The sequence below is a fragment of the Rousettus aegyptiacus genome, unplaced genomic scaffold, assembly GCF_014176215.1.
Source record: "Rousettus aegyptiacus isolate mRouAeg1 unplaced genomic scaffold, mRouAeg1.p scaffold_m13_p_11, whole genome shotgun sequence".
In the NCBI taxonomy this organism is placed as follows: domain Eukaryota; kingdom Metazoa; phylum Chordata; class Mammalia; order Chiroptera; family Pteropodidae; genus Rousettus; species Rousettus aegyptiacus.
In genome coordinates, this window is record NW_023416286.1 from 22254271 (window position 1) to 22279452 (window position 25182).

The 25182-nt window shown below is 35.8% G+C and overlaps 1 pseudogene; it reads left to right on the forward strand.

The window, feature by feature from the left end:
- The first annotated feature begins 11452 nt into the window (after positions 1-11452).
- LOC118609851 lies at positions 11453-11574 on the forward strand (annotated as a pseudogene).
- Positions 11575-25182: the final 13608 nt, after the last annotated feature.

The window sequence follows — 25182 nt, forward strand, 5'->3', positions numbered from 1 at the left end:
AAGCCAAATATTTTGGGAGGTCATCTCTCAGGTGCTAGTCTTATAAGATGGGGTGCCCAATGTAGGGTATACATTCTTTGCTCTATAGGGAGAACCTCCATGTTTTGAGTTCCCTCCAAATTGTGAGTTGCTGTGCTAGGGGACACAGTTGGCCTTTTTTATTCCTTTCAATTTGATTTCTCTCTCATTTGCCTGGTGTGAAGGGGTTGCTTTGGTAGTTTTTAGGGTTTTTTTTTTTCTCAGAGAAAATTATTCCATTTATAGCTGTAGATTCAGTGTGTCTGTGGAAGGAGATGAGTTCAGGATCTTCCTAGATCCCCATCTTGAAATGAAACCCATATTGTTTCTTTCCAGGAAATTTTATTCTTTATATTCAGATAATATACAAAGTATGATCCTATTAAATTTGATCATTGTCCATACAGCTACAAATAGGTAACCCATTATTTCCTTCTCTTTAAAATGCTGAGAATCTCCCATATGAATTCATGACTATAAGATTAAGTGAGACAGAAGCCATAAGACATGATTAGTATCATACTATTGTATATTAAGTGGTCATAGTTTTTTTTTCTGCTTGACATGTAGTGAATGGCATTGCATTAAAGTTTTTATTAGATTAATGACCTAATGATTAATGCTAGGGTGCATATTTATAATCAGTCCGTGGAGAAGATTGCAGCAAAACATGGGAAACATCTGGAACGTAAATTCACTGGTCTAGCATTTGTACCATTGAGTTTTAGTGCCTAGTTAATGTACTGATAAGATCATATATGTGAAAGTTGTTTACACTGTAGTGTGAAATGTAAAACAAGGAATTACTATTGTCATTGCTTTCTTACTAATTTAAGGGTTTGTGCTGAAATGCATAAGAAGCAAAATAAAACACAAAAGTTTATTTTTTAAAATACAAATGTGTCAGATTCATTTAGGAGCTAATCTCATCAATAATGTGCTAATATGCAGAAAGAAGTGTATTCTGGTTACAAGGCCATGATTATAGACAGTAAACTATAGGTCCTTGTCAGTAGATAGCTTTCCCATTGTGGTTAGTGGGTAATAATGTCATCAGAGAACAAACATGTAACACTTACTCAGATGATTAATGTTTTTAGAAAGTCCTTTCATGGCCTATCCAGAAAAATTCTTCAGAGAGAAGACTGTTTTAAAATCCACAGTAATTTGTTTTAATAGACTGATCAAAGTGTTAGCAATTATACCCCCTGGTCATCTGAAATAGTTAAAGTTATAGCACCACAGCACATCCAGGTCCAAAAGTCATAATTTGGACTGAAATAAATTGGTAGAAACCACTTTTGAAACATGGATGCCATGAAACAGTTTTACATTTCTCTCAAAATAGTCTGGGGAAAGTAACTGGAATTCACTAGAGAAGATTTTATCACTAGCAAACCCAAAGTACAAATGTGTCTTTGCACTGTAAATATTTCACTGGCTTGAGAACAGAGTAAGCTTCCTTCCAACACACACACACACACACACACACACACACACACACACACACAGAGAGAGAGAGAGAGAGAGAGCAACAGATGAAATAGCCTTTCCTAAAACTGCTTGTACTAAGTCCCTTAATCAGTAATGAGATTCTGGCAGCATTCCTTTATCATTTTCAGTCTATATAGGATAGATGTTTAAACTTGGCATTAAGGAGCACATGATTAAAAAAAGAAATTAGAAGTGGTTAAAACTGTATTTATATTCTTATGTGAGTTCACTCTCAAATACCTATGCCTAGATAAGCCTCTTGACCCTTTTTTTTTATTTGAAACAGGAAATCATTTGAGATTTATCCCTGTAGGTTTGAGAACAACTTTTTCCTTGAAGAACTCATCTAACGTCACAGATCTTTTTGAAGACAGTTATTCAGTTACTGCCGCTGATAGAATACAAAAGAAAAATAAGAACTTTGAGTTATAGACTTTCTACATAAAAACAAGAAGTGATTTACCTCCAAAAATGTACACACAGTCTTGATTAATATTCTATACTATTCTTACCTCAGCAATTAGAAGAAGATCAAAAGGAAGCAAATTTTCCAATGTTGTAAATAGCAGTACCTTGTGATAAACCCACAAACTACCAGCCACTGTAGAGTAACTGATGATAATTTTAGTTTCTCATCCTGAAGCAGTGTCATGATTAAGGGCTGATGACAGCTCAACCTTTACATAACCCTTACATTTGAGACTCAGTTCAGTAGCTTCAAATGTGCTTTGAATTTTCATTCTCTTGAATATCCCACTCTCAGCTCAGTGTCATTATTTCCAAAAGTAAACCCATCAGCTCACCACCCCTTACTCCATTCTTCTTACCAATTACTCAAATTCACCATTGACTCCAACTACTTTTCAATATTTGGCTTGAAACATTGATTTTATCTTCCATCTCCCTCATCAACCATTTCTAGCTAGTCACCAAAAAAATCTGTTCTTCTTATGGAGTATTTCTAACATTTGACTTCCTTAGTATTGTTTATTATAATGATTATAGTCATAACTTCACTGATAATCCTAACTGGTATCCTTGACTATGGTCTCTCCCTTTTATAGTCCAACAAATAAAAAAGCTTCATCTTTCTTATTCAAATGGTGGAATTACAGCCCATTGTAGCCACTAATTCTGAACCAATCAGATCATGAGCACAGCTAAGTTTTAAACAACGCATTCGTTTTCTTCAAGCACGTACTTATGAGGCAGTAAATATAAGTGGAAATGTTCTCTCTTTCCACTGCTCTATAACCTTGTTTAAAAACTTTGGAGTAATCCTAAAATCTTCTCTCTCCCTCTTCACATATTTAATGAATCCCCAACACTCTGTAAAGGTATCTCAAATTAACCTCTTCTTTCTAAATCCTCTCAACTACTTTAGATCAAACTTTCCACTTTTCTCCTTGAATAACTACAATAGACTTTAGTTTTCTCTCTCAACTTTTGCCTTATCTCCAGCCTCTTTAAATCTATCTTCAACATTACTATCAGAGTTATTGTTCTAAAATATTTATTTTATTTTGTTGTTCCCTTACTTCAATAACTCACCATCATGTATATCAGTTTCTAAAAGCATAGCCAATGATCACCTGCATCTAAAGAATTAAGGGCATTTGTTTAAAAACATAGATTTCAAGATCCTGCTTCAGACTAGTAGGTCTGAATTTTTGAGAGTTAACTCTGAAATAATAATTCTAGCAATCTCATTGGCTTTCAGATTAATGTCTAACTCACATGTCACCATGATCTTGTTTCTATTTTCTAACTGTATATCTGCCTGCACTTTCAACCTATACCTGTACTTGCAGCCCTTAAGGATTGCTAAGTCTCCTTAATATTTTTTTCTCTTTCACACATATGGATTTTCAAGCATAATGTTTATTTTGCCTTGGTTGCTCTTTGCCACCATGTCTGTATAATAAATACCAGTCATCCTTCAAAATTCAGTGGAAGCAACATCTTACCTGGGAAGCTTTTACTGTCCTCAACTCCCTAGTTTCATTTGGTAACTCACTTCTCATTTATCCGATAGACTCTATAATACTACTTTGCCATTATTTCCTTGCATGCTTGTTTTTTGAGGGAGGGAGTGGGGGGTGGGGCAGGGGGGACTATGAGCTTCTTAAGAACTACTAACATACCTTACTTGTTTATATTTTTAGTACCCACCATAGTGCTCAATAAATATTTGTTAAAGGCATGATTAGTAAATAAATGAATGAGTGAAGGAAGAAGTAAAGATGAGAGTGAGTTGCAGTATTTGCAATTGTGTCTTACCAAAATATCCCCTGCAGATTTTATTTTATGGTATTGAAATTGAACAGTAAATATTCATTTTTCTTCCCCATCTGCCAGTTTGGCATAATCGCAACTCCTACCTCAAGATAAATTAGTCAATGTTCATAAAATGCTTTCTTTCAATCCATCACCTCTAAGCATTTATTTATTAGAAAATAAATCGATGCATTATCAAGATCTAGACCATAATTATGATTTATGTTCTAAATACAATTATACCTTTTTCGCTACCTCGTTCTAAAATCCAATCTGTTTTTATTCTAGTATGTAGAGACTTACATTGTTTAGGGCTAGTTCGAGAAGTATGTTACCTCAAGCTCAGACTTTCTCAGGAGATAGAGAAACCAATGGGTCTTGACAAAATCAAAAAACAATGGTAAGAAGCTAACAGCACTTATAGAAGATCCTCTGAAGAGGACCAGAAGCATGTTTTAAATAAGAACATTTCCAAGGGATCTATGGCTATATAAATATAAATATGTAAACATATGAAACACAGACAGAGAACTATATGATATTGCCAATCCTCTTTTCTTGGTAAGCACAATCCTACATTCCATGTGTTTGATGTTACAATTTCTCTCTTGAAATTGAGGCAATAATAGATGATTGTATGTGGCATCTCCCCCTTCCTAATATTGTGTGTTATTTTAGACACATCAACTCTAAAAGTTTTGGGAAACACCACAATGCATCATTGAATGTTCACAATTATTATTATGTCCATTTTACAGATGAGAAAAATTAGTCTTTGTAAGTTTTGTTTTTATTTTTGTTTCAATTTGTCTGAAAGCATGCGGCAATTCAGTAGCAGAGCTGGGACTCAAACCCATAAATGGCTTAAATCAGTGTTCCTGCTCATAGCTACTATGCTATGCTTCCTTTATGATAAAACAAAGAAAGGACAGACATACTAATTAGGTCCTGTGTCAGGGGCTAAGATTAAGGGAAGTGGGGATTCTCAGTACAACATATACAATCTTTCAGTGTTCCTACTTCAGTTTTCTTGAACTCATTTTTGGATTCTAGAATGAGGGGATTGCAATAAAAGAGATTTAAAAAATATGGACTCTACAGAAGTGGTCTAGTGTTGGCCAAGCAGCTTCCTTAGCTACAAGAGATGTCATTCTGTGTACAGATATCAGGTGTCCTGGTAGACTCCAGGTAGGCATTACAGACAGAAGCAGTGGAGTGGAAAGGAATTTAATGAGCACCAGCAAAAACAGTATTGTCTTTGGAGGGCCCCTTTGTGGTAGCATAAGCATTGCTTCAAAGCTGCCACTTTGAAGATTGTGTAGATGAGATTGAAGATGGTAAAGTTGGAAATGTCTGCTGTTTTGGCAAAGCCAAGAGCACTTTTCCACAAAATACATGTGAGCTTTCCTGGAGAAACCTCAAAATTATTTGAGAAGAATTTTATTTTTCGGAGCTAGGAAAACAAAAATATTTTGACAGTTGTATCATGACTGTATTTTAATAGAACTATTTTAGGTTTCATTATTGTGAAGATTATGAATGTCTTATAATTCTTAGATATACTATTTTATTTTATTACTATTTTCCATTCAAAACAATCATACCAAGTTAGAATCACCAAATCTGAAAAGGAGACATTAAAGCAATGTTAGATTACAAAGGGTTCAAAGGATAAATGAACCATCGCATTTGATATTTCTTTAAGTCTAAAGCTAATTAATAAAATAAAAACATGAGTTACAAATAGTTTTTTTTTAATTCTGAAAAACTAGGAAACTTCAGAGTAAAAATATGTAAAGTTTTTTAATGTTGTAGAGCCTAGTCCCTTATTCCTGTCAGTATTATATCTACTGTTTTAAATCTACTATTATATCTACCGTTTTCTGTTAGAGATGGATGAACACTTGGCTTTGTTTACTTTTTTCTAGCTCTATTAAAATATAATTGACACATAACATGTAAGTTTAAATTGTACACTATAATGATTTGATGCACATGAATATTGTGAAACAATTACCACAGTAAGATTAGTTAACAATAAGATCACCTCTCTTGTTACAGTTTTTTACTTAGAGTCTGTTTTGTCTGATATAACTACTTCTGTTCCCTTTTGGTTTTCATTTGAATAAGTAACTTTTTCTATCTCTTCACTTTGAGCTTATGTGTTTCCTTAAAGCTGAAGTGAATCTCTGGTAGGCAGAATACAGTAAGGTCTTGATTTCTTATCCATTTAGTCACTCTAGGCTGTCGGACTAGAGAATTTAGTCCATTTACCTTTAGTTATGATAAGTAAGTACTTACTGATGCCATCTTATTGTTTTTTCTGGCTGTTCTGTGGTTTCCTTGTTTCTTTCTTCTCTTTCTGTTCTTCAAACTGACAATTTTCCATAGTGCTATACCTGCCTATTGCAGGTTTTAGTGGGTGCTGTTAATCTCTCACTTCATTTAGTTTACTTGTCCCTTATTTTAGGTTTTTCTCCAATATCACCTTTCATAGAGAGACATTCCCTGACCGCCCCATCCAAAGTAACTCCAAATACAGCCAGCTATTCCACCATAACTCTCTAGCCTTCTTTATTGCTTCTTGTCTCCCACTATAATACTCCCAATGTCAATTAGTATACACAGCATATAATAAACACTGATCAAATGAATGAAATGTCTCATTAACTAATATTTTTAATTACTCTGTGTGTGGTACAGAGTTATTTGCTTAGTATATAGTGAGAAGTACAATAGTCATTGTCTCTGCCCTCATGTAGTTTATAATCTATGAAACAAACATTAATCAAAAAGTCACACAAATAAATATATAAACCCTATACTTTATTTCCGATGTTGCAGTTGGCATCTAGATGATGCTGTGAATCACTGAGGTTCTCGCCAGTAAACAGAATCTGACTTCAATGATTCAAATATTCTAAATAAGGGAATACTTGCAGAGGCATGGAGAGTGCTGAAGGAATAGATAAAGAATTCGAGGTGCTCAGAGACCAAGAAGAGAAACCCACTGCTACCCTTAGGGTTAAAGGGTTAAGAAGAGGAAATAATGTTCTTAGAACACAGTGAGCACTGAATCCTTAAAAGGGAGCACGCAACAGGTGCTATAATTCATAAGAGATGGCAGCCACTGCCAGAAACATAGCCAGAAGAGGGTGGAGACAGGAGCATGTACCCCAATGCCACTCTCGTTCTCTTCTTCTGACCTGCTTATACATCATCCAATCGGCCAAATTCAATTGGAATCCGGGTGGCGAGAGGGTATTGGTGACAAAGTCCTTGGATGTCAACCTTCTGGGGCACAGATTTAGACAGGGGAATATAGAGTTTGGATTTTGAGTGTGTGTGTTGAGGGATGTTGGGTAAGAGGGTATCAGGAACAGAGAATAGCCAGGAAGACTTGGAAGGGCTGAGCAATATAATAATAAAGATTGATTTGCTTCCCTTCCCATCCTATTACACAGGAGTACAGTGTTAGCATCATGACAAATACCCAATAAAGAGAAGAATTTAGTCACGTAAGCTTTACACAGTTTTAATCTTTAAAATTTTACATTTTAGTATTCATAATCTAAGCATTTGTTCGTGATCCTGAAATGTTCTGCTAGTAACATTTTTTTTTTCTAACTGAAAGAAAAAGTTATTTTCTTTTAAAACTAGGAAGTTCTCGTTCCCAGATCTCACCTCAAGGTGAGATAATTTCCTAATTATGATTCTGTGGAAAATAATAAACATCCTCAAATAATTGTTATGCAGAGTAGTCTATTTTAAAAACAGCTTTTAAAAGGTCATTTTAGAAAAACCTGAATTATTATTTAAATAAGGATTACTACATTACATATATTTTTGGCAAATATCTGCGATCTTGGCAGATTATTGTAACAGGAGTTTTCGTTCTCCCTCTGACCTCCTGCGCCAGTTATGAAACTATTGTCTCTCAGCTCTAAATCTCCCCATCTACACTCTGCTCTGTGATACTAGAACTGGGACTCTCCAAAGAACGTTTTTCCCCTTTTTTTAACTGTTAAGTTCTATCACTGGGATGAGACTGGAAGCAGGAGGAGGGAGGGGACCTGTGGATACGTACTGTTTCTATCAGCATTGTCCCAGCAGTGGCGGATTGTTCCAGCAGCAGTTGGTTCCAGCTGCAGGTGGTTCTAGTTTCCAGCCTTTTTCTCACAGCTGGAACCAGCTTCTGTGGCACCACCGGCAGCGGTTGAGCCGGTTGAGCCGCTTACTCTGAGTCCCGCCTCCCGGAGAGCCTCCTCCAAGCTTCTATAGCTTACCCATCTCAGCCTTACTACGTTGTTTCCAGCTCTGAGGATGATACTTGATTTCTGTGCTTACCATCTCTAAGCTACCCTAGTGTCTTCCTTGCACTTTTTCAGGTCTCTTGCAACTGTTTAACCAATTCCATGTATTAAATTCTTTGTTAAAACTACAGAGCTTATATTTTTCTGACTGGGCCTAGACAGATACACTCCTTGTCACTGTGCCTTTATCTTATCCCCCAACCCAATTTATTTTTTTAAGAGGTGAGTAGTCATCCCTGTAGACACAAACACATTGCTTCATATAGCTTGAGATAGAATTTCAATGAATCTGGAAATATCAAATTATTCAATCAAAATTTATCCCATCAAATTTATTTGTGCATCTTCTAGGTATCAGGTGCTGTATTTAGGATGGTAAGAAATATTTCTGGGTGTTGTCATAAACCTAGAGTCTGGTAGCAAAGACATTTTTTATATGGGAGAAAAAGTGTACCATAAAATGCAAGGCCATGTAGATCCATGATATGTGCTTTTAGAGAAAGAAGGGATTCAGTGAGGATTTAATTGTTAAAAATTACTTTGTGTAGGAGTTGGGACTTGACCTCTCTCAAATGAAAGGCAGAAGGTAATCAAAGTATTAAAAAACCAGAAGACATTATGAATAGAAGAGTAATTTGAGACAATAGGCAGTAGCCAATATTTGTGGGTTTTATTTTCATTTATTCATCCATTCCGTTTATTCATCTTTTCATTTATTTCACACTTATTTTGTATATGCCTTCTCTGTTTGAGGCCCTCTGAAATCAATGGGACGCCTGAGATATGTTGGTAGACCAAAACAGACACACCCCTGTCCCTGGCAAATTCATATTTTGATAAGAAAAATGGAGTTTGTCAAATAATCACACCACAAATGTATAATAGTCATCATGATGTTTCCTATTAAAAAAAAAAAAAAGGTCCATGGGCTATGTAAAGATATAATAGAGGTAATTAAGCAAAGTCTAAGATTTACAGGGAGAGGAATAAGGTGGGCACAAATGCCTTAGAAGAAGGTCTATGTGTCTGGATGGAGGAGGGAGTGAGGAATGATGGGTTCTATGGAAGGCCATCCATTGCCACTTTATGAGACTCACGGAAGCATTGAAAATCAATAGATGCAGGAGACCAATAAGAAACAGGAAGGAAACTGCCAGAGCCACCTTCTATTTACATAAACCAGCAGCCCTTGGTGAAAGTTTCAGCCCAAGGAAGTAACATTCCAGGCCACAAGCCAAGAGAATAGAAGAGATGAGTCCTCACCCCAGTGTGCTATACAGGAACCTTGTTCACTAATGATTCCACAGGAGACAGAGAAACAGGAGCGGTCTCTAATGTGGAAACGAAGGACTAGTTCTCTTCAGCAGGGCATTTTCATTTCACATGCACACAGTAAAGCATGCTAGAATCTTCTGTAATGTATCCTGTTAGTCTCGAAGATGCATGAATTTATTAAGAGTGCAAATGACTTGGTTATAGAAAACAGTTTCAGCATTTGGCATAATGAATGTAAATATTGCTTGTGATAGAAAAATAATCGAACACCTTCTTTATTTAAAACAGGTTTAATTAATGTCAAGAGCTGTAACAAGTGGTAATCTCCCCCTGCTTGTCTCCTTCTCACCCGGTGTGCAAATGCTCCCTGCTGCCTTGTTTATCTGCAAACTTTAGAGTCTAAATGCGCAGGAGGGAATTTGTGCTTTATTTCTGAAGCTCTCTCTTTTCTTTCCTTCAGAGATAGCTCTTTCTGTTAGAGAAACTATTCCCAAAGCCTCTCAAAAATTCTTTTCTCATAGACAAACTCTGTCTTGCACTTCTTGCGATGACCTACACAGCCCCACTCCAGGTTTACAGGCCTAACCATCAGGAGCAGGAATGTAGGTCACCTTTATCAGCTACTGCCTAACAACTGGACTCCTTTCTTCTCTCATTCTGCCTTCAGATTGACTCCACAGGGAGGCTAAACAAGACAAGAAACTGGTTAGGGTGTCAAAAGCAAATGTCAGAAAAAAACAGAGAGAATTGTATTAGGCTTACAAAGTAGCCAGGAGGGATTCTTCTGGTGAGCCACCTTCCTTGGGAGTGAAATGGCATGCCGGCTTAGATCAGCAGAGTAACATTAGCAGAGGGGCCAAAGTCACTGAAAAATCCATACTATTTTATAATTTCTAAAGCAAGACACATTAATTTTGATTATCTATAGTTTTAGACTTAGGTCATTAAAGACATCAAATAGGTTTTAAGGGTAGGTCTTTAAATAAAATTTCTTTTGTCTCTTGGATGGTGGTTGAATATTACCATAGAATAAATGTGCAGTGTTATTTTCTAGTTTCTTGTAGTATCTAGGAAAATAGAGGGGTGACCAGGTAACAGGGCATCAACAGGATAAAATGATTGACTGTCAAAGGGCCTGTTACTCACCATAACTATTCTAAGGATTTAGAGTATCTGATCTACCTGGTGTTTGCAAATTGCAGATACACTATCTTGCTTAATTAGTTTTGTTTCAAATCACAATTTTCATAAAACAAATAAACCTGGGCAAACACTGGCATCCCTTTAGATCAGAGACTATTAATTCCGGAGTTCTTAACCTCATGAGATGATTTCTGAGTAATCTAAACCTGGAGTGACTGGCTGTTTTCCTTGTCAAGCAGTGTTAGTAATTCAAGGGTTACTTGCTCTCTCAAAGATCTAATTTTCCTTCATATTTAAACATGAAAAGAAACATTGGCACCAAAAAGTACTTTCTTATAGTACAGTTTCATGTTGGTATAAAAATACTTTGATTTGCTTAAAAGTCATTTAATAATTCCAAATCAAAACATATTCATAATTTATAGTTTTTTTTTTCACTTAAGAAATGAAGCTAATTCTGATTTATTTTGAATATCATTTGAGGACATTTAGACTTTAAATGTATATTTGTGGTTGTGAAGTTTGCTTTCTATATTTATGGAGGACTTGAATGTCTGATTTAAAACCAAAATATTGCAAAGGAGTGAATCAAAGCTGAAGATGTTTTTTAATTACTCCCGTAATTTTTTTACAGTGTTCCCTAGCTCTGTAGAAGAAGAAGAAGAAGAAGAAGAAGAAGAAGAAGAAGAAGAAGAAGAAGAAGAAGAAGAAGAAGAAGAAGAAGAAGAAGAAGAAGAAGAAGAAGTAGTAGTAGTAGTAGTAGTAGTAGTATTTGGTGTATATTTTCTGTAACGTGAAAGATTTCACAAATGAAGCAGAAATCCAGGCATATATGCCCCCACCAGAACTGCGAGGAATGACAATGGGAAAAGAAAATTGTCCTCATTATGAACACTCCAATTCCCGATCACAGATCAGTCTTAAGAAACTGACGCTACAGCCATGCTACTACCCTGAACAATCCCGATCCCGTCTGATCTCAGAAGCTAAGCAGGGTTGGGCCTGATTAGTACTTGGAGTGGAGACCACCTAGGAAGAATAAGTGCTGTAGTGTAAAAAAGAAATAAAAAGAAATAATAAGGGATTGTAAACTGACTAGGTCCTTGCAATCTGTGAGGTCAGCCAAAAGTTGCCTTTCCTAAAAAAAAAAAAAAAAAAAAAAAAAAAAGAAGAAAGAAAAAGAAAAAGAAAAAAAAAAGAAAGAAACTGACAAAATTTGTTGTCCCTCATCTTATTCTGCCTTTTGCTGATTAACCTTTCTCTTTTGAGGCCCGTAAATTGCTTCCTGTTATTGAAAGGGTCCCGACTGGAGCAAAGGAAGATTCCTTTCACCAGGCATCTGCTTTTCCGTGCCAGAAACCTCTCTTCCCCGCACCAGCGCCTCTGGGCTCTATGCTCTATGACTAGAACAAAGAGTTAATACTTATACATAACATGTCTCCTGTCCCAGTGTCCCAAAGTGTTAGATCTCCCATTTACCAGTTAGAAGTCAGTATGTCTCAAACGACTCTAATGGTAATCATTCCAGGCCCTTTGGTAGATGGGTGGGACAGATAGTACTGGCAGAACAGGCACCTGCCTCGCTAGCTCCTGTAATGCTTTTTCTGCCTTTTATTCATGACCTCCTTGCCCCTCCACCACCAATAAACCTCTAGAGAATTTTTCCATTGATTTAAGACAACTACTTCTCTGATGAAAGGTCAAGAATCAGTTAATCAGCAAGTTAACAGCACCAGGATGTTTCTTACAATATGCTAGGCACCTTGGGAACATAAATGGAAGTAAAAAGTTACTGTGGTTGTAAGGCAAGAATTCTAAGATAAGCCAGTACGCTCTCCTGTGGGTACTTGTAATAAACGCTAAAAAAATTAGAGAAGAGTAGCAATCTACAGAGCCTATAGTGTTTGAGGGAATTTAAGAGGACACGAGACTTGCTCAAAGCCTCAAAAGGTAAAATTATTTGGATAGTTAGTAAATGACCCACCAGGGTCCTCGGAGATTAAATGTGTGGTATTTAAAGACAGAATAGTAACCACTCATGTCATAATAAAAAATAGGATGGGCTGATGACCCTGGAATTGTTGGGTGTTTCTTTTAGAAACACAGATGCACAATAAGTAGCTCCAGTAGTCCAGGGAGAATAATCTAAATAAAATGTGAATTTTGAAAGTTTTTGAAAAGTTATGCCATACCTAGAGAGTTAGTCAGATAAGAGGAAGTTCTGAGAGCTTCGGACACTGGTACCATGACCAGAACAGCTCTCCCAGGACTAGACCTACCTATTACCCAATTCCAAAGCTAATTCCACAAATTGGATAGTTTAAAACACAGAAATGTATTTTCTCACAGTTTGGGAGGCTAGAAATCTGAAATCAGTGTGTCAGTAGAGTTAGTTCCTTCTGAGAACTATAAGGGAGACTCTCTCTGTTCCATGCTTCTCTCCTAGTTTCTGGAAGTTACTGACCACCCTGGGCATTCCTTGATTTGTAAATGCATCACTCCAGTCTCTGCCTCCATCGTCTCATGGTCATCTTCTCCATGTGTTCCTCTGTGTTTCATGTGACATTTCCTTCTCTGAATCTCTCTTTCCTCTTTATAAAGACAACTTATATTGAGTTAAGAGTCCATCCTACTGCAGCATGGCTTCATTTTAACTAAGGGCATCAGCAATGTCGCTGTTTCCAAATAAGGTCACTTCCCAAAGTACCGAAGGTCAATACTTCAACATGTCTTCTGGGAGACACAAGTCAACCCATAAACCATCTGTCTTATGACCCTCCAACATTCATTTCCTTCTCACAAGCAAAATATATTCACACCATCCTAACATCCTCAAAAGTTTTAAACCATTCTATTATCAACTTACATGCAAAATATCATCTAAATATCATCATCTGAATCAAGTAGAGGTCAGATTCTATTAGATCCGGAGGCAAAATGCTTCTCCATTTATGGACCAGTGAAACCAGGTAAGTTACCTGCTTCCCAAATACACTGTGAGATAGCTATTGGATAAACATTCTCGTTCCGAAATAGAAAAACTGGGAAGTAAAAAGGAGCCACTAGTCTAGAGCAAGTTTGCAACTGAACAGAGCAAATTTCATTGTTTCAAGGTCTGAGAATGATTCTCTGTGGCTTGTTATTCTGTTATCTGGGGCCACTGGGGTGACTCTACCCCATAGACCTTGGTGGCACCTCTGCCCTCTAGAGGTGAGGAGACAATGACCTCTACATCTGTGGCTCTGCCCTCAGAGCCATTTTTCCTTCATCTCATCTCTGTCCTTTTAGTCCAGGCTGGCAGTGTTTGTGCTGTTATACAGTTCTCAAAATTTTGTTAGTCTTTTGTGGATGTTGGTCTTCTAAATAGATCCACACCGTTAAGATATAAGGGCTCTCCACAGATCCTTCCTGGATAATAGCATCTCTATCTCTGGCTTTTGCTGAGATAGTAGTTTGGTTTCAGGAGTCATACTCCTAGTTTCTTTAGCAAAAGGTTGTCCAACTACACCCTTAGCCCTGTACCAGAACACCCTTAGCCCTGTCTGAATAGGCTGACATTTTCCCAAAACATCAAGTTCTGATTTCTTTTTACTTAAGAGTTTACTATTCAATTTATTTATTTTCTCTCACATTTTATTATAAGCAGCAAGGAGAGACCACGCTGCACTGTACGTCTTGCTTGGAAATCTCTACAGCTAAATATTCAAGTTCATTACTTAAAAATTCTACTTTTCACCACTGAACAGCAGAATATAATTCTGCCAAGTTCTCTGCCACTCTATAATAAGGATAATTTTTCCTTCATTTTTCAGTAACATGTTCCTCATTTCTATCTGCAGCCTCACCAGAGCACACTTAGCCTTCATATTTCTAACATTGTGTTCATGGAATATATATATATTCTCTAAGATGTTAGAAGCTTTCCCCGTAGTCAATTTCTCTTCAAGGCAATCTAGACTCTTTCTATCATGCATCTCAAAATTCTTCTAGCCTTTGCCCATTACCCAGTTTCATAGCCACTTCCACAGTGTTAGGTATTTGTTAGAGCAACACCCCACTTGCTGAGACTAAAATCTATATTAGTTTCCTGGGGCTACCATAACAAAGTATCGCAAGCTGAATATCTTAAAACAATGGAAATTTATTCCCTCACAGTTCTGGGATCTGGAAATCTGAATTCGAGATGCCAGCAGAATTTATTTCTTCTGAGGATTCTGAGCAAGAATGTATCCCATGCTTCTCTTTGAGTTTGTGGCAGTAATTGCCAATCTTTGCAGTTCTCCAACTTATAGATTTCTCACTTTAATCTCTGCCTCTGTCGTCTCACGGTCATCTCCCTGTGTTTCTCTGTATTTTCATGTGGCATTCTCTTATCTCTGTCTCTCTTTCCTCTTCTTATAAGGACACCAGTCATATTGAATGAATGGTCTACCCTACTGCAGTATGACCTCATCTTAAACTACATGTACGATGACTCTATATCCAAATAAGGCTACATTCTAAAGCAGGGTTAGAACTTCGACATATCTTTTTGAAGGACTCAGTTAAATATAACAGGATATAGTTTGAAAAATACCAATAACTCAGGCATGATCAATCTTCAATTAAGTGTAATAATGGGAAGACATCTTTCCAAGATCACCACTTAAAGGCAGCAACTGGTACAGAGAAATATTATTATTGCTGTATATAGACATGAACTTTGGGGCTTTAGGGGTAGGTTGGTGGTATGGGTTGGTTCTTCATGTTCCTATAACCTCTGTCTTTGCCCTGAAAGGCTTGCTTGTAACAAGGATGCTCACAGGTGATTAGTAAGTCTCTGTTCATGTCCATTAGCTAATCATAGGTTGAATCAAAATTAGTCCAATCTCTTCTACCTCCTACATTTGAAATGGCAAAGGATTGAAAAATCTTTAAAATGGTGGTTGTAGTACTTCTGCTTAGAATCCATCTCTCAGTGATTAGCTATTCTAGTGTATCAGACTATTGTATTAGTGGCCAATTTTTTTCATGTTTTTCTGTATCTGTATCCTTTAGTATATATTCTTTTTTATTTTATTTATTCAGTTAGTTAATTGAAAAAATGATTTAAATTTTCCCTTCATCTACCTCCTCCTCTTCCCCTCCCCCCACCGTTTGGTAACCACTAGTCTATTGTCCATGTCCATGAGTAGTATATATTCTGACTCTGAACTTGGCCAGGTTGCTTGCTTTGGCCAGTGGAACAGTAACAAAGTTGATTCAAGTAAAAGTTTAAAAAAGTCCTTGCACTTTTCTGCTCTTTCTCCATTTTGCTACTTTGCTATTACCTTAATAATGTTCCAACATGCCCAGCTGGCTGTTGGAGGAGGAGACACATTAAACAAAGCCTCTCAGTTGACTCAGGTGAGACTTTCGACAACTGAGGGAGCCAACCTACAGTTAACCAAAGACACAGGAATAAGCCTCACTGAGCCCAGCTTAGCAGAATCAACTTACCCATAACTTTGAGAAAAATAATAAATGGTTGTTTATTTAATCTACTAAATTTGGAGAGGGGTGCTTGTTGTATAGTAGTATTGTGGCAACAGATAACTGATACATGCAACAATTGATGCTACTCTAACATCCATGACTTCTGTTGTAGCCACAATATAGTCAGCATCCAGGCTTCAAACTCATGACACTTTGGTGCAACTGTTTACAATAAGAAGGGTACATTTTTGGAGAAGATAAACTCTAGTTTGCATTCCTTACATACATAAGTCTTCTTCCTGTAACCCTAGTCCCATACTCAGTCCCTAGAAAATTAGTCTCAGTAAATAATTTTGGATTAATAAATGAAGGATTTTTCCATAGTGCATCTCATAAGGAAATGAAAACTGCAAAAGAACAATCACGATGTCTTATATATCTTATGTTTTCCAATTTTGTAATTATAGTGATGATCAGGTAGTAAGAATTCAATAGTATTTGCTGATTTGTTAATTGATTGATGAGAGTTGGCCACTATCAATAAGCCTTGAAGAATGAACCAGGAAACAATATTAAACTTCATTAAAAAATATTTTATTGGGTCCGTAAGAAGACTTTTGTGACTTTCAAGGTTTCTAAGCACTAGAAAAAGATATTGTATTGCTTCTCTAGAGAACAAATGCTTCTAATGATTCTTCCATATGGGATGTATAATATAATCCACAGTTACAGTATAAGTTAATTATTGTTTATCATCCTTTCTCTTTCTTTTTAATTCTATGCGTACATGTCAACTTTGTTATTAAGACAAAAAGGGCATCCCAAATTATATGTTATTTTGTTTAATAAAGTATTTTTTGGAAATTGTCCCAGATATGAGAGTAGTATTTTATGAAGTAATACCAAACACAAATATTGACAAGAGCTATCCATGTATTAAATATTGAGGAACAGACTGTGAAAAGTCATAGCGAGTAAGCTCAGTCTGATGCTACATGGACTAAATAAGGTCAAGTGTCATGATATGGAGCTAGAATCTATAGACTTGGTTCCTCACCTGCAAAATCTTATATGTCCAGCTAAGAAGTCATGTGATGGGAAGGCATTACAGGATTTTTATTTAATTAGGACATAAAATGTTTACTTCAGGGAATAATGTAAAGAATGGGTTAGAGTAAATTTGCACTAGAGAGGAAATAGCGCTACATGTTCATATATGAAAACGCTAAGCTACCACCATCTGAGAACTATGCTCCAGATCTTAAAAGAGATAGCATGCTCTGTTGGTAAGAAATTCTGTGAGGTTGCCAGCTGTAATATTTTACAGTTAATGTTTCTGATTAGTTTTGGCTTATAGTTAACTTACTGTGCTGGTAAATAAGACTATGGTCTTTCTTTTCCATTCTCAGTATGGAACTATTTTAATTAAGTCAAGAAAAGGGAAAAAGGTGTAGAAACCTGCTGATATTAATGAGGTGTGGGAAAGTTCTTAGCAACATTACAGAACCAATTATGAAAACTCTATAAGCTTGGGAAACTGTGGCATTTTATAACACTTGAAAACAAAAGCTTTCTAGGTATCTGTTCCATTAGATAGCCAGTTATGAGAATTTTATACTCAGTAAAAAAGGGAAAAAGCAATTTACTATTTCATGTTGAAGAAAAAGAAAGCGAGAGTTGATAACAAATAAGCACAATAAGTCAACTAGTCAACAGCAGTCATTGAGCACCAACTGTGAAATTCATCATTAAACGTGTGGAGGGTTCCTGTGGTTTCGTCAGCTCCAGGGGTAGCTTACCTATTAGCAATATACACAGAGCTCACCCCTCCTGTTATAAAGCTGGGTGGCATTCTTACCTGGACAGGCTGAGGAATGTCAATAAAAAGTACTTTTTGAAGAGACATTTTCTAATGTAGATTATACAGTTTTCCAAACAAAATCATTTTCATCTGCCTAAAAGTTTTAGATCTTTACAAGTATTTACTCCAAACAGTATTTCTCCAACTACTGCTGTATGTGAAACGTTTATTTTACAAAATTGTCATTAATCCCACCAGGCTGTCAAGAAAAACTATTAATAGGTAAGAAAAAAAAAGAAATGAGGATTTTATGTCATAAAATAAAAATTAATAAAATTGGCACCAAAATGCGATGAGAAAAAATGTGAAATAGTGGGAAAGGACTATATGTAATGTAAGAGTGAAGTTAACAAGAGTAGAACAAGAGCCTAATGCTGGCTTTTCCACTACCTTAGAGTTAAAATTAAGAATAAACATTAAAAGTTTCTTGCAATTAAATTCATCTGGGCATGATAAGATGAAGGATTATACTGTTCTCTTTTCCCAAATGATCCCTTGACTTCTCTGTGTAAAGTCCATTTTGTCAGATATCAGTAAATAAAGAGACTGAAGGTAACTATGAGAAAGGACAAAAAGTTTTCTGTCCCATGATAAAAGGTAAGGCATAAAAAGATTTATAAAAACTTTCAGTGATTATCGTGTCCCAGTGTCTTAATTATAGTAAAGAGAAAAGCAGCGGATAGGGAAGATCATACTGTTGCATTTTTTCAGCTATTCCATAACTTGATACACTAAATGTCTAGAAAGACAGTTTGAATTTTTTAGATAACTGAAGTCAGTTATCTTCTGATTTTTAGTCTTTATCATGAGATAACAATTATATTTGAGAATATTTATTCATAAATTAGGAAAAGCTCATTGAACACATTGGTACCAAATTAAGTGTGGTGAGCATATGAAAAATAGCAATACAATTTCTACTCTCAGAAACTTTTCAGTCTGGGGTACAGGTGCATGAAAGAATGCAAAGCAGTGAGCGTAATAAACTAATGTAAGCATAAATGCCCACCAAAGTGTCTGTCCCTTACATTTAGAATTTAATTTACAATATTAGAAGACTGGAGTAACCTATATAATCTTATATAATCTTATACAACTTGCTTTTGTATATGCTAAGCATCAATTTCCTCATCTGTAAACTGAAGTTATGTGCTTAATATTATATGTTTCTCAGACTATTTTGTGGAAAGCACAGTGGAGGAAAAGGTCATTTAGTATAGTATATGATAAATATATGGAGAATATATAATTTTGCAGAGTATTTGTGCTGTCTTTTATAAATCCATATTCTTGAATTTCTCAAAACATTCCACATATTCAATTAAAATCACCATATTTCAAATGATTCATCCAAAATATATACTTTTAGTATTATTTTTTTTATCAAACAATTAAATGTAGCTGGGAGTAGCATGTAATCAATATATTAATTTTTAATGTACTATTGCAAACTATAACATTTTAACAAAGCTTATACACATTTAGTGGAGTATTGTGCCAGCTTTTGATGATTTGCCTTTTAGAAAGTTATATTTTAGTGATAAAGCGTTGGCTTTTATAAAGGTCACATTAAGTAAAAATTATGTGGAATCTGCTTCTGTGAGAAACAAAACCTCCTCTTACCTAATTTTCTCCACCACCTACCACTCCATTTGTCTGCTTCATCCTCCTACAAAACTCCTCAAAGGATTATAACTTCTCTCTTTACTTCATTTCTTCTCATGTCTCTCAAACCATATCCAATCATGCTTCTCTTCTCCCTTTCCAAACAGTGTCTCTGTCTAAGTAAACTTAGTAGATTTTAATAATGTTGTCCACTCTCTCTTCACTGATATACTTTCTTCCCTTGGCCTTACACTACAGCTCTTTGTCTTACCTTACAGATCACCCATTCTCAGTCTCTTATGCAGATGCATACTCATCTGTCTAGTATCCTAATTTTGGAGTGACCCAGGGCCCAGTCTTTTATCTCTTACTCTTTAATAACATACACTCTCTTGGTAATTTCATCCAGTCTTTTGATTGAATATCCTTTATATGCAAATTACTCTCATTTTTTATCTCCTGCCAAGACTTTTGTCTCTAAACATGTATATCCAATGTGTATATCCAACTGCCAACTCAACATCTCTAATAGAATGTGGCATAGCCATGTGCAGAAATAAACTACTGGTTCTGGCTCCCTTCCCCAGAGTATTCCATTCATAATATTACCTGTTTTACTTCATGTCAACCATGTTATTCCAGTTTGCCAAGCTGAAATTCTTATAGTCATCTTCATTTCTTCATAGATTTACTGTCCAATCAGTCTTAAAATCCTGATGGCCTTCAAAAACATGTGTGGAACAAACTACCTCTTGTCACCATCTCCACTGCAGCTCTCACCATTATCTTTTAGCTGCATGACCCCCAATAACCTTCAAAGTAGTCTCATTGCTTTCAACATTGGCTCCTCTACAGTTTATTTTTAAAAGCAGCCAGGGTGATCCTTTTAAACAAAAGTTAGATTTCGTCACCCTTCTTCCCCTCTAACATCCTCCCATCTCATTTGGAGTAAAAGCAAAGGTCCTCACAATGGCCTCAAAAAACCTATCACATCTGAGTATTTTCTTTATGATTGCATTTCTATTACTCTATTTATTCTGAGAGAAAGACTTGAGGCACTGGTCATCTTAGGGCCATTACACTAGTTATTCTTTCTGGCTGCAACACTTTCAGATGTCCTAACTGCCAGCACCTTCGCCTCCTTCAAGTCTGTTCAAGTATCACCTGCTCGAAGAAGCATTCCCAGCCATCTTATTTAAAATAGCAAACTGCACTCCCAGTCTCCCTTACCCCATTCAAATTTTGTACCACTTATTGCTCTAACAAACTAGAACATTATTTATTTTATTTACTTGTTATTGTCTCAATTTGCCAGCAGAGGATTCTTGTCAGCTTTGTGCACTCATGGGCAGTGAATGAAGAACATAGCAGGTACCAAATGCCGTAGTTACATTTTTATTGCATGCATGCATGAATGAAAGAGAATTGAAAGAGAAAGAGAATGAAGTCTGCATGTCATCTGAGACCCTGAATCACAGGCATATATGGCATCATGATAGGGCTTCACATGCCCAGAGTTATATGATCTGAAAAAATCCAATTTACTATAAACTCATTTTATTTTATTTTTTCTTATAATTAAATATGTAATAATTATTTGTTGACTGCATCTTGAAGTCATTTTTTTTTCTTTTTTACAGATAACATTCTCCTCTTTCCTGGGATCATCCTTTTCTACTAACTATATTTATTACTTCTTTCTTGTCCTGTGTTTCAAACAACATTGTACTTTAACTGTCTCTAAATCCTTTTTCCATCTTTCTAATTCTCCTTTTGCCTTTATTCCCCCTTTGCTAAAATACCTGTTTTCTAAGTTTTGCTAAATGACTTCAAACTGTAACCAGTTAACTATTTATAAGTTCTGTATTTTTAATGTACTAACTACGTCAGTCTTATGTTGCTGTTGTTATTCTTGTGTAAATTTGGGATAGGAAGCAAGAAATAGACAATGCCTTCGACAAGCCTTTTGGTCTATCCTATTTTTTTGTTCTACTTTTTTTTCACCTTGACTCAATAACACACTGTCTCAACTTCTATCTATCACTTTATAACAGGTCTTATACACTAGAAAGATTATTACTTCCTTGTTCTTTGAGTGTCTCCTAATGTCGGCCTTTCTTATTTTCATTTTAGTTTGGAATCAGCCTGTCAGTTTACACATACACAAGTATACATGCATGTGTGCACATATGTCACCGCCTATAATGCACACACATTCTTATACGTGTATGTATATATACGCATATCTATTTGTATATGTATATATTTATATACATAATTATATATATATTAAATTTTCTAATACTTTAGCATCTGCAATGATGAGAGAGATTGGTAATTATCCTTTCTTAAAAGGTCCTTGCAGGATTTGATTTTAAGATTATACTTGTTAAATTTAAGATGAGTTGGATTATGTACCCTCCTTTTCTATTTTGAGTTCAGCCTTCCTTCAGGGTGCTGCATAGTAGGTTTGTCCTCCTGGATGGGTCTCACAGTCTGTCATAAGTTCAGCCTCTTTGGGAATCAGCAAATGCACCCAGGGGAACAGTATCTTTAAGTTCTGAATTTGCTTCTCCCAATTTCCATTTCTTCTGGATTTTGACTCAATAAGTTTTCAATTTCTTGTGAGCTCCCAATGTTTGTTAAATTTTATTCAGTTTTACTAGTTGTCCTCAGCAGGAGAGTAGGTCTGAAATAGCTGCTCACCATTACCAGAAGCGCAAGTCCCTCTAAGGGCTGTCTCTTGACCCTCCTAAGGGAGTAGAGTAGCCTCACTCCGAGTGGAAAGATAAGTCAGAGGTTTATCCGTACTCTTGTTTTTGTGAAGTATGCCTGAGGTAAATGGTTATTTTTCTAAGCTCCACGACCCTTCTTGTCCTCTTGAGCCCTCATAATAGGAGAAGGACTAGAAGTCTCCATTCATAAAGCTTAGAATTGATCCCTACTGGGAGAGGGTGAGATTACCCCTATTGTTCAGGGCTTCTTATTGACCCCAAATGTTTTTAGAATGTCTTTATTTTTCTCCTTTTGTATTCACACTTTATACAATCAAAGAACATGGTTACTGGCTGCTCCAGGATTACATCATTCTGCTTTAGCAACTCTAATGAACGGGAGGGCTTTTTCTCTCTACCAGTATTTGTTTATCAGTACCAAAATAGGACATGACTAACCAAATCTAGGTTATGTCTAAAGGGATGGAGGGAGGGAAAACTAGGATACTCTAAATAATAACCCATAAAAACAATAGGAAATGGAAGAAATGCGGTCTCTCAAATGAGGTTATGGATAATCAAAAGTGCCATCTGCCCACTATAGTTCTCTATGTACCCAGCACTACAATGTTTAGCCCTAGGTATGCAAAACTAAATAAAAACTAGTCAGCACCCTCCTTCATTACTAGATTTAGGAGGTGAGCAGACATGTACAAAGTAATTACATTAGTGATGATGCTCTAACAAAGGTAATAAAAGTATGCTATTTCCTTTTGGATAGCATTTCTCAATTCCACTTGTGGAGACCAAAAGTTTCTTTGGAGAAAGTATTAAAAACTGAAATCTCTTTAGGAGTAAGTAAGCTTTGCCAAGGTAGGCAAAGGAATAGCATTATTAAAATGAAAGATCATCTGCTAGCAAGGGAATGAGGGATTAAATGGGGCACTAAAGTTTTGAATTTGCAGTGAGGAATGTTGAAAGGAAACCAGTGAAAATATTACTAAGCAGTATTCAGGACCTAGTTGAGGTTGGAAACTATAAATTTATCATGGTACCAACCTTTATAGTTATGTGATTTGTTTTTCCTTAATAATGTTTTAGCAACTTCTGTTTAGGATTAATAAAGACAGGTGGGTATGTAATGTAGCAAGATGAAATTTCCTTCCAGAAGAAATGCCATAATTCTGTGACAAAAATTAAAGGAAACTTCTGGACTGAAAGAAGAGAAGATATGTTTTTTATTTGGGGGATGGAAGAAAGCAAGAGAAATGATTTTTCAAATAAAGTATGCATGTTGCCTAAAAAAGCCATCCTTCAGGCATATTGGGAAGACCTTGGGGAAACAGATATTTGTGTGTAGGCTCAAAGTGGTGCTGAGTCTGAGCCATCAGTGTGTAAAGTTCAAGAGCCCATGTGCTGAGGACCATGGACCAAAGCCAAAGATTATATTTTTCTCTACCTTTTACTCAGACAAATCTCTGATGGCCTTGTTCTTGTCGCTAAAATTTTTTGCACTAGTCAACTGTCTGTAAAAAGATGGTGGTTATCTGGTCACTTATTACCTACCACAAAAATCATCAATTTTTCTTCCATCACAATTCAAAATTAAAATATACAAATATATTTCATTAAATATTCAAATTAGATTATACTTTCTAACCCATTCCAGCTGTTCAGAAATCATCAACCCTACCTTCCCCAGGATATTCTTCTCTGTGATAATTTTACTTCTCTCACGGATACATATCTCATCCAAGTGGTCAGTTCTGGTCATTATGTGTACAAAATGAGAAAGCTGGGACACATTTTTTTTGTTCTTTAGAAATTCACTGCCAATATTGACAGAGTAGGGATGAAATACAGGTAGTTCAGTTACATTGCTATTATCTTTATCAGAGTAGTAAATTCCACTGAAACTTTAACTTTAGGAATGATTTTTTCTATTTTTTTAATTAATAAGCTTCTTTAAAGATAAGTTTTAGATTCATAGTAAAATTGAGCAGAAAGTACAGATAAGTCCCATATACCTGTACATGGGAATGTACACACAACTCCCCTACTATCAACATCCCTTTCCAGTGAGATGCCTTTGTTATAACTGATCAAACTACATTGACACATCATTATCACCCAAAGTCGATAGTTTATATTAGGTTCACTCTTGGTGGTATACATTCTATGAGTTTGAACAAATCCGTGATGATATTTGTCTACCATATCAGTATCATACAGAATAGTCTCACTCCCCTAAAAATGCTTTGCTCTCTGCCCATTCGTCCCTCTCTCCCTCCTAACTCCTAAAAACCACTGATCTTTTTTCTGTCTCTAGATTTGCTTCTTCTAGAATATTATATCATTAGATTCATACAGTGTATAGCCTTTTCAGATTGGCTTTCAAATTTTTAAGTTTCCTTCATGACTTTATTTGGCTTGATAACTCATTTTTGTGCTAATATTCCATTGTCTGGATGTACCACAGTTTATAAAATTGTTGACATTCTAAAGGACATATTGGTTTCTTCCAAGTTTTGGTAATTAGGAATAAGTCTACTATAAGCATATTTGTGAATGTTTTCATGTGGACACAAGTTTTCCAATCTTTTGGACAAATATTAAGAAGTAATCATATGGCAAAAATATGTTTAATTTTATAAGAAACTCAAAATGTCTTCCAAAGTGGCTGCATCATTCTGCATTCTCGCCAGTGAATGCTCTTGCTCCATATTCTCACCAGCATTTGGTATTGACTGTTTTTATTTTAACTATTCCAATAGGTGTGTAGTAGTATCTCATCATTGCTTTAATTTGCAACTCCCTAATGATGTATGCTTTTGAATATCTTTTCATAAACTTAATTGACATCTGTATATCTTCTTTGGAGAGTTGTCCAGATTTTTCTCCTATTTTTAAGTCAGGTTGTTCATTTTCTTATTGTTGAATTTTAAGAGTTCTTTGTGTATTTTGGATAACAGTCCTAATCAGATGTCTTTTGCAAATATTTTTTCCCAGTTGTGGCTTATCTTATTCT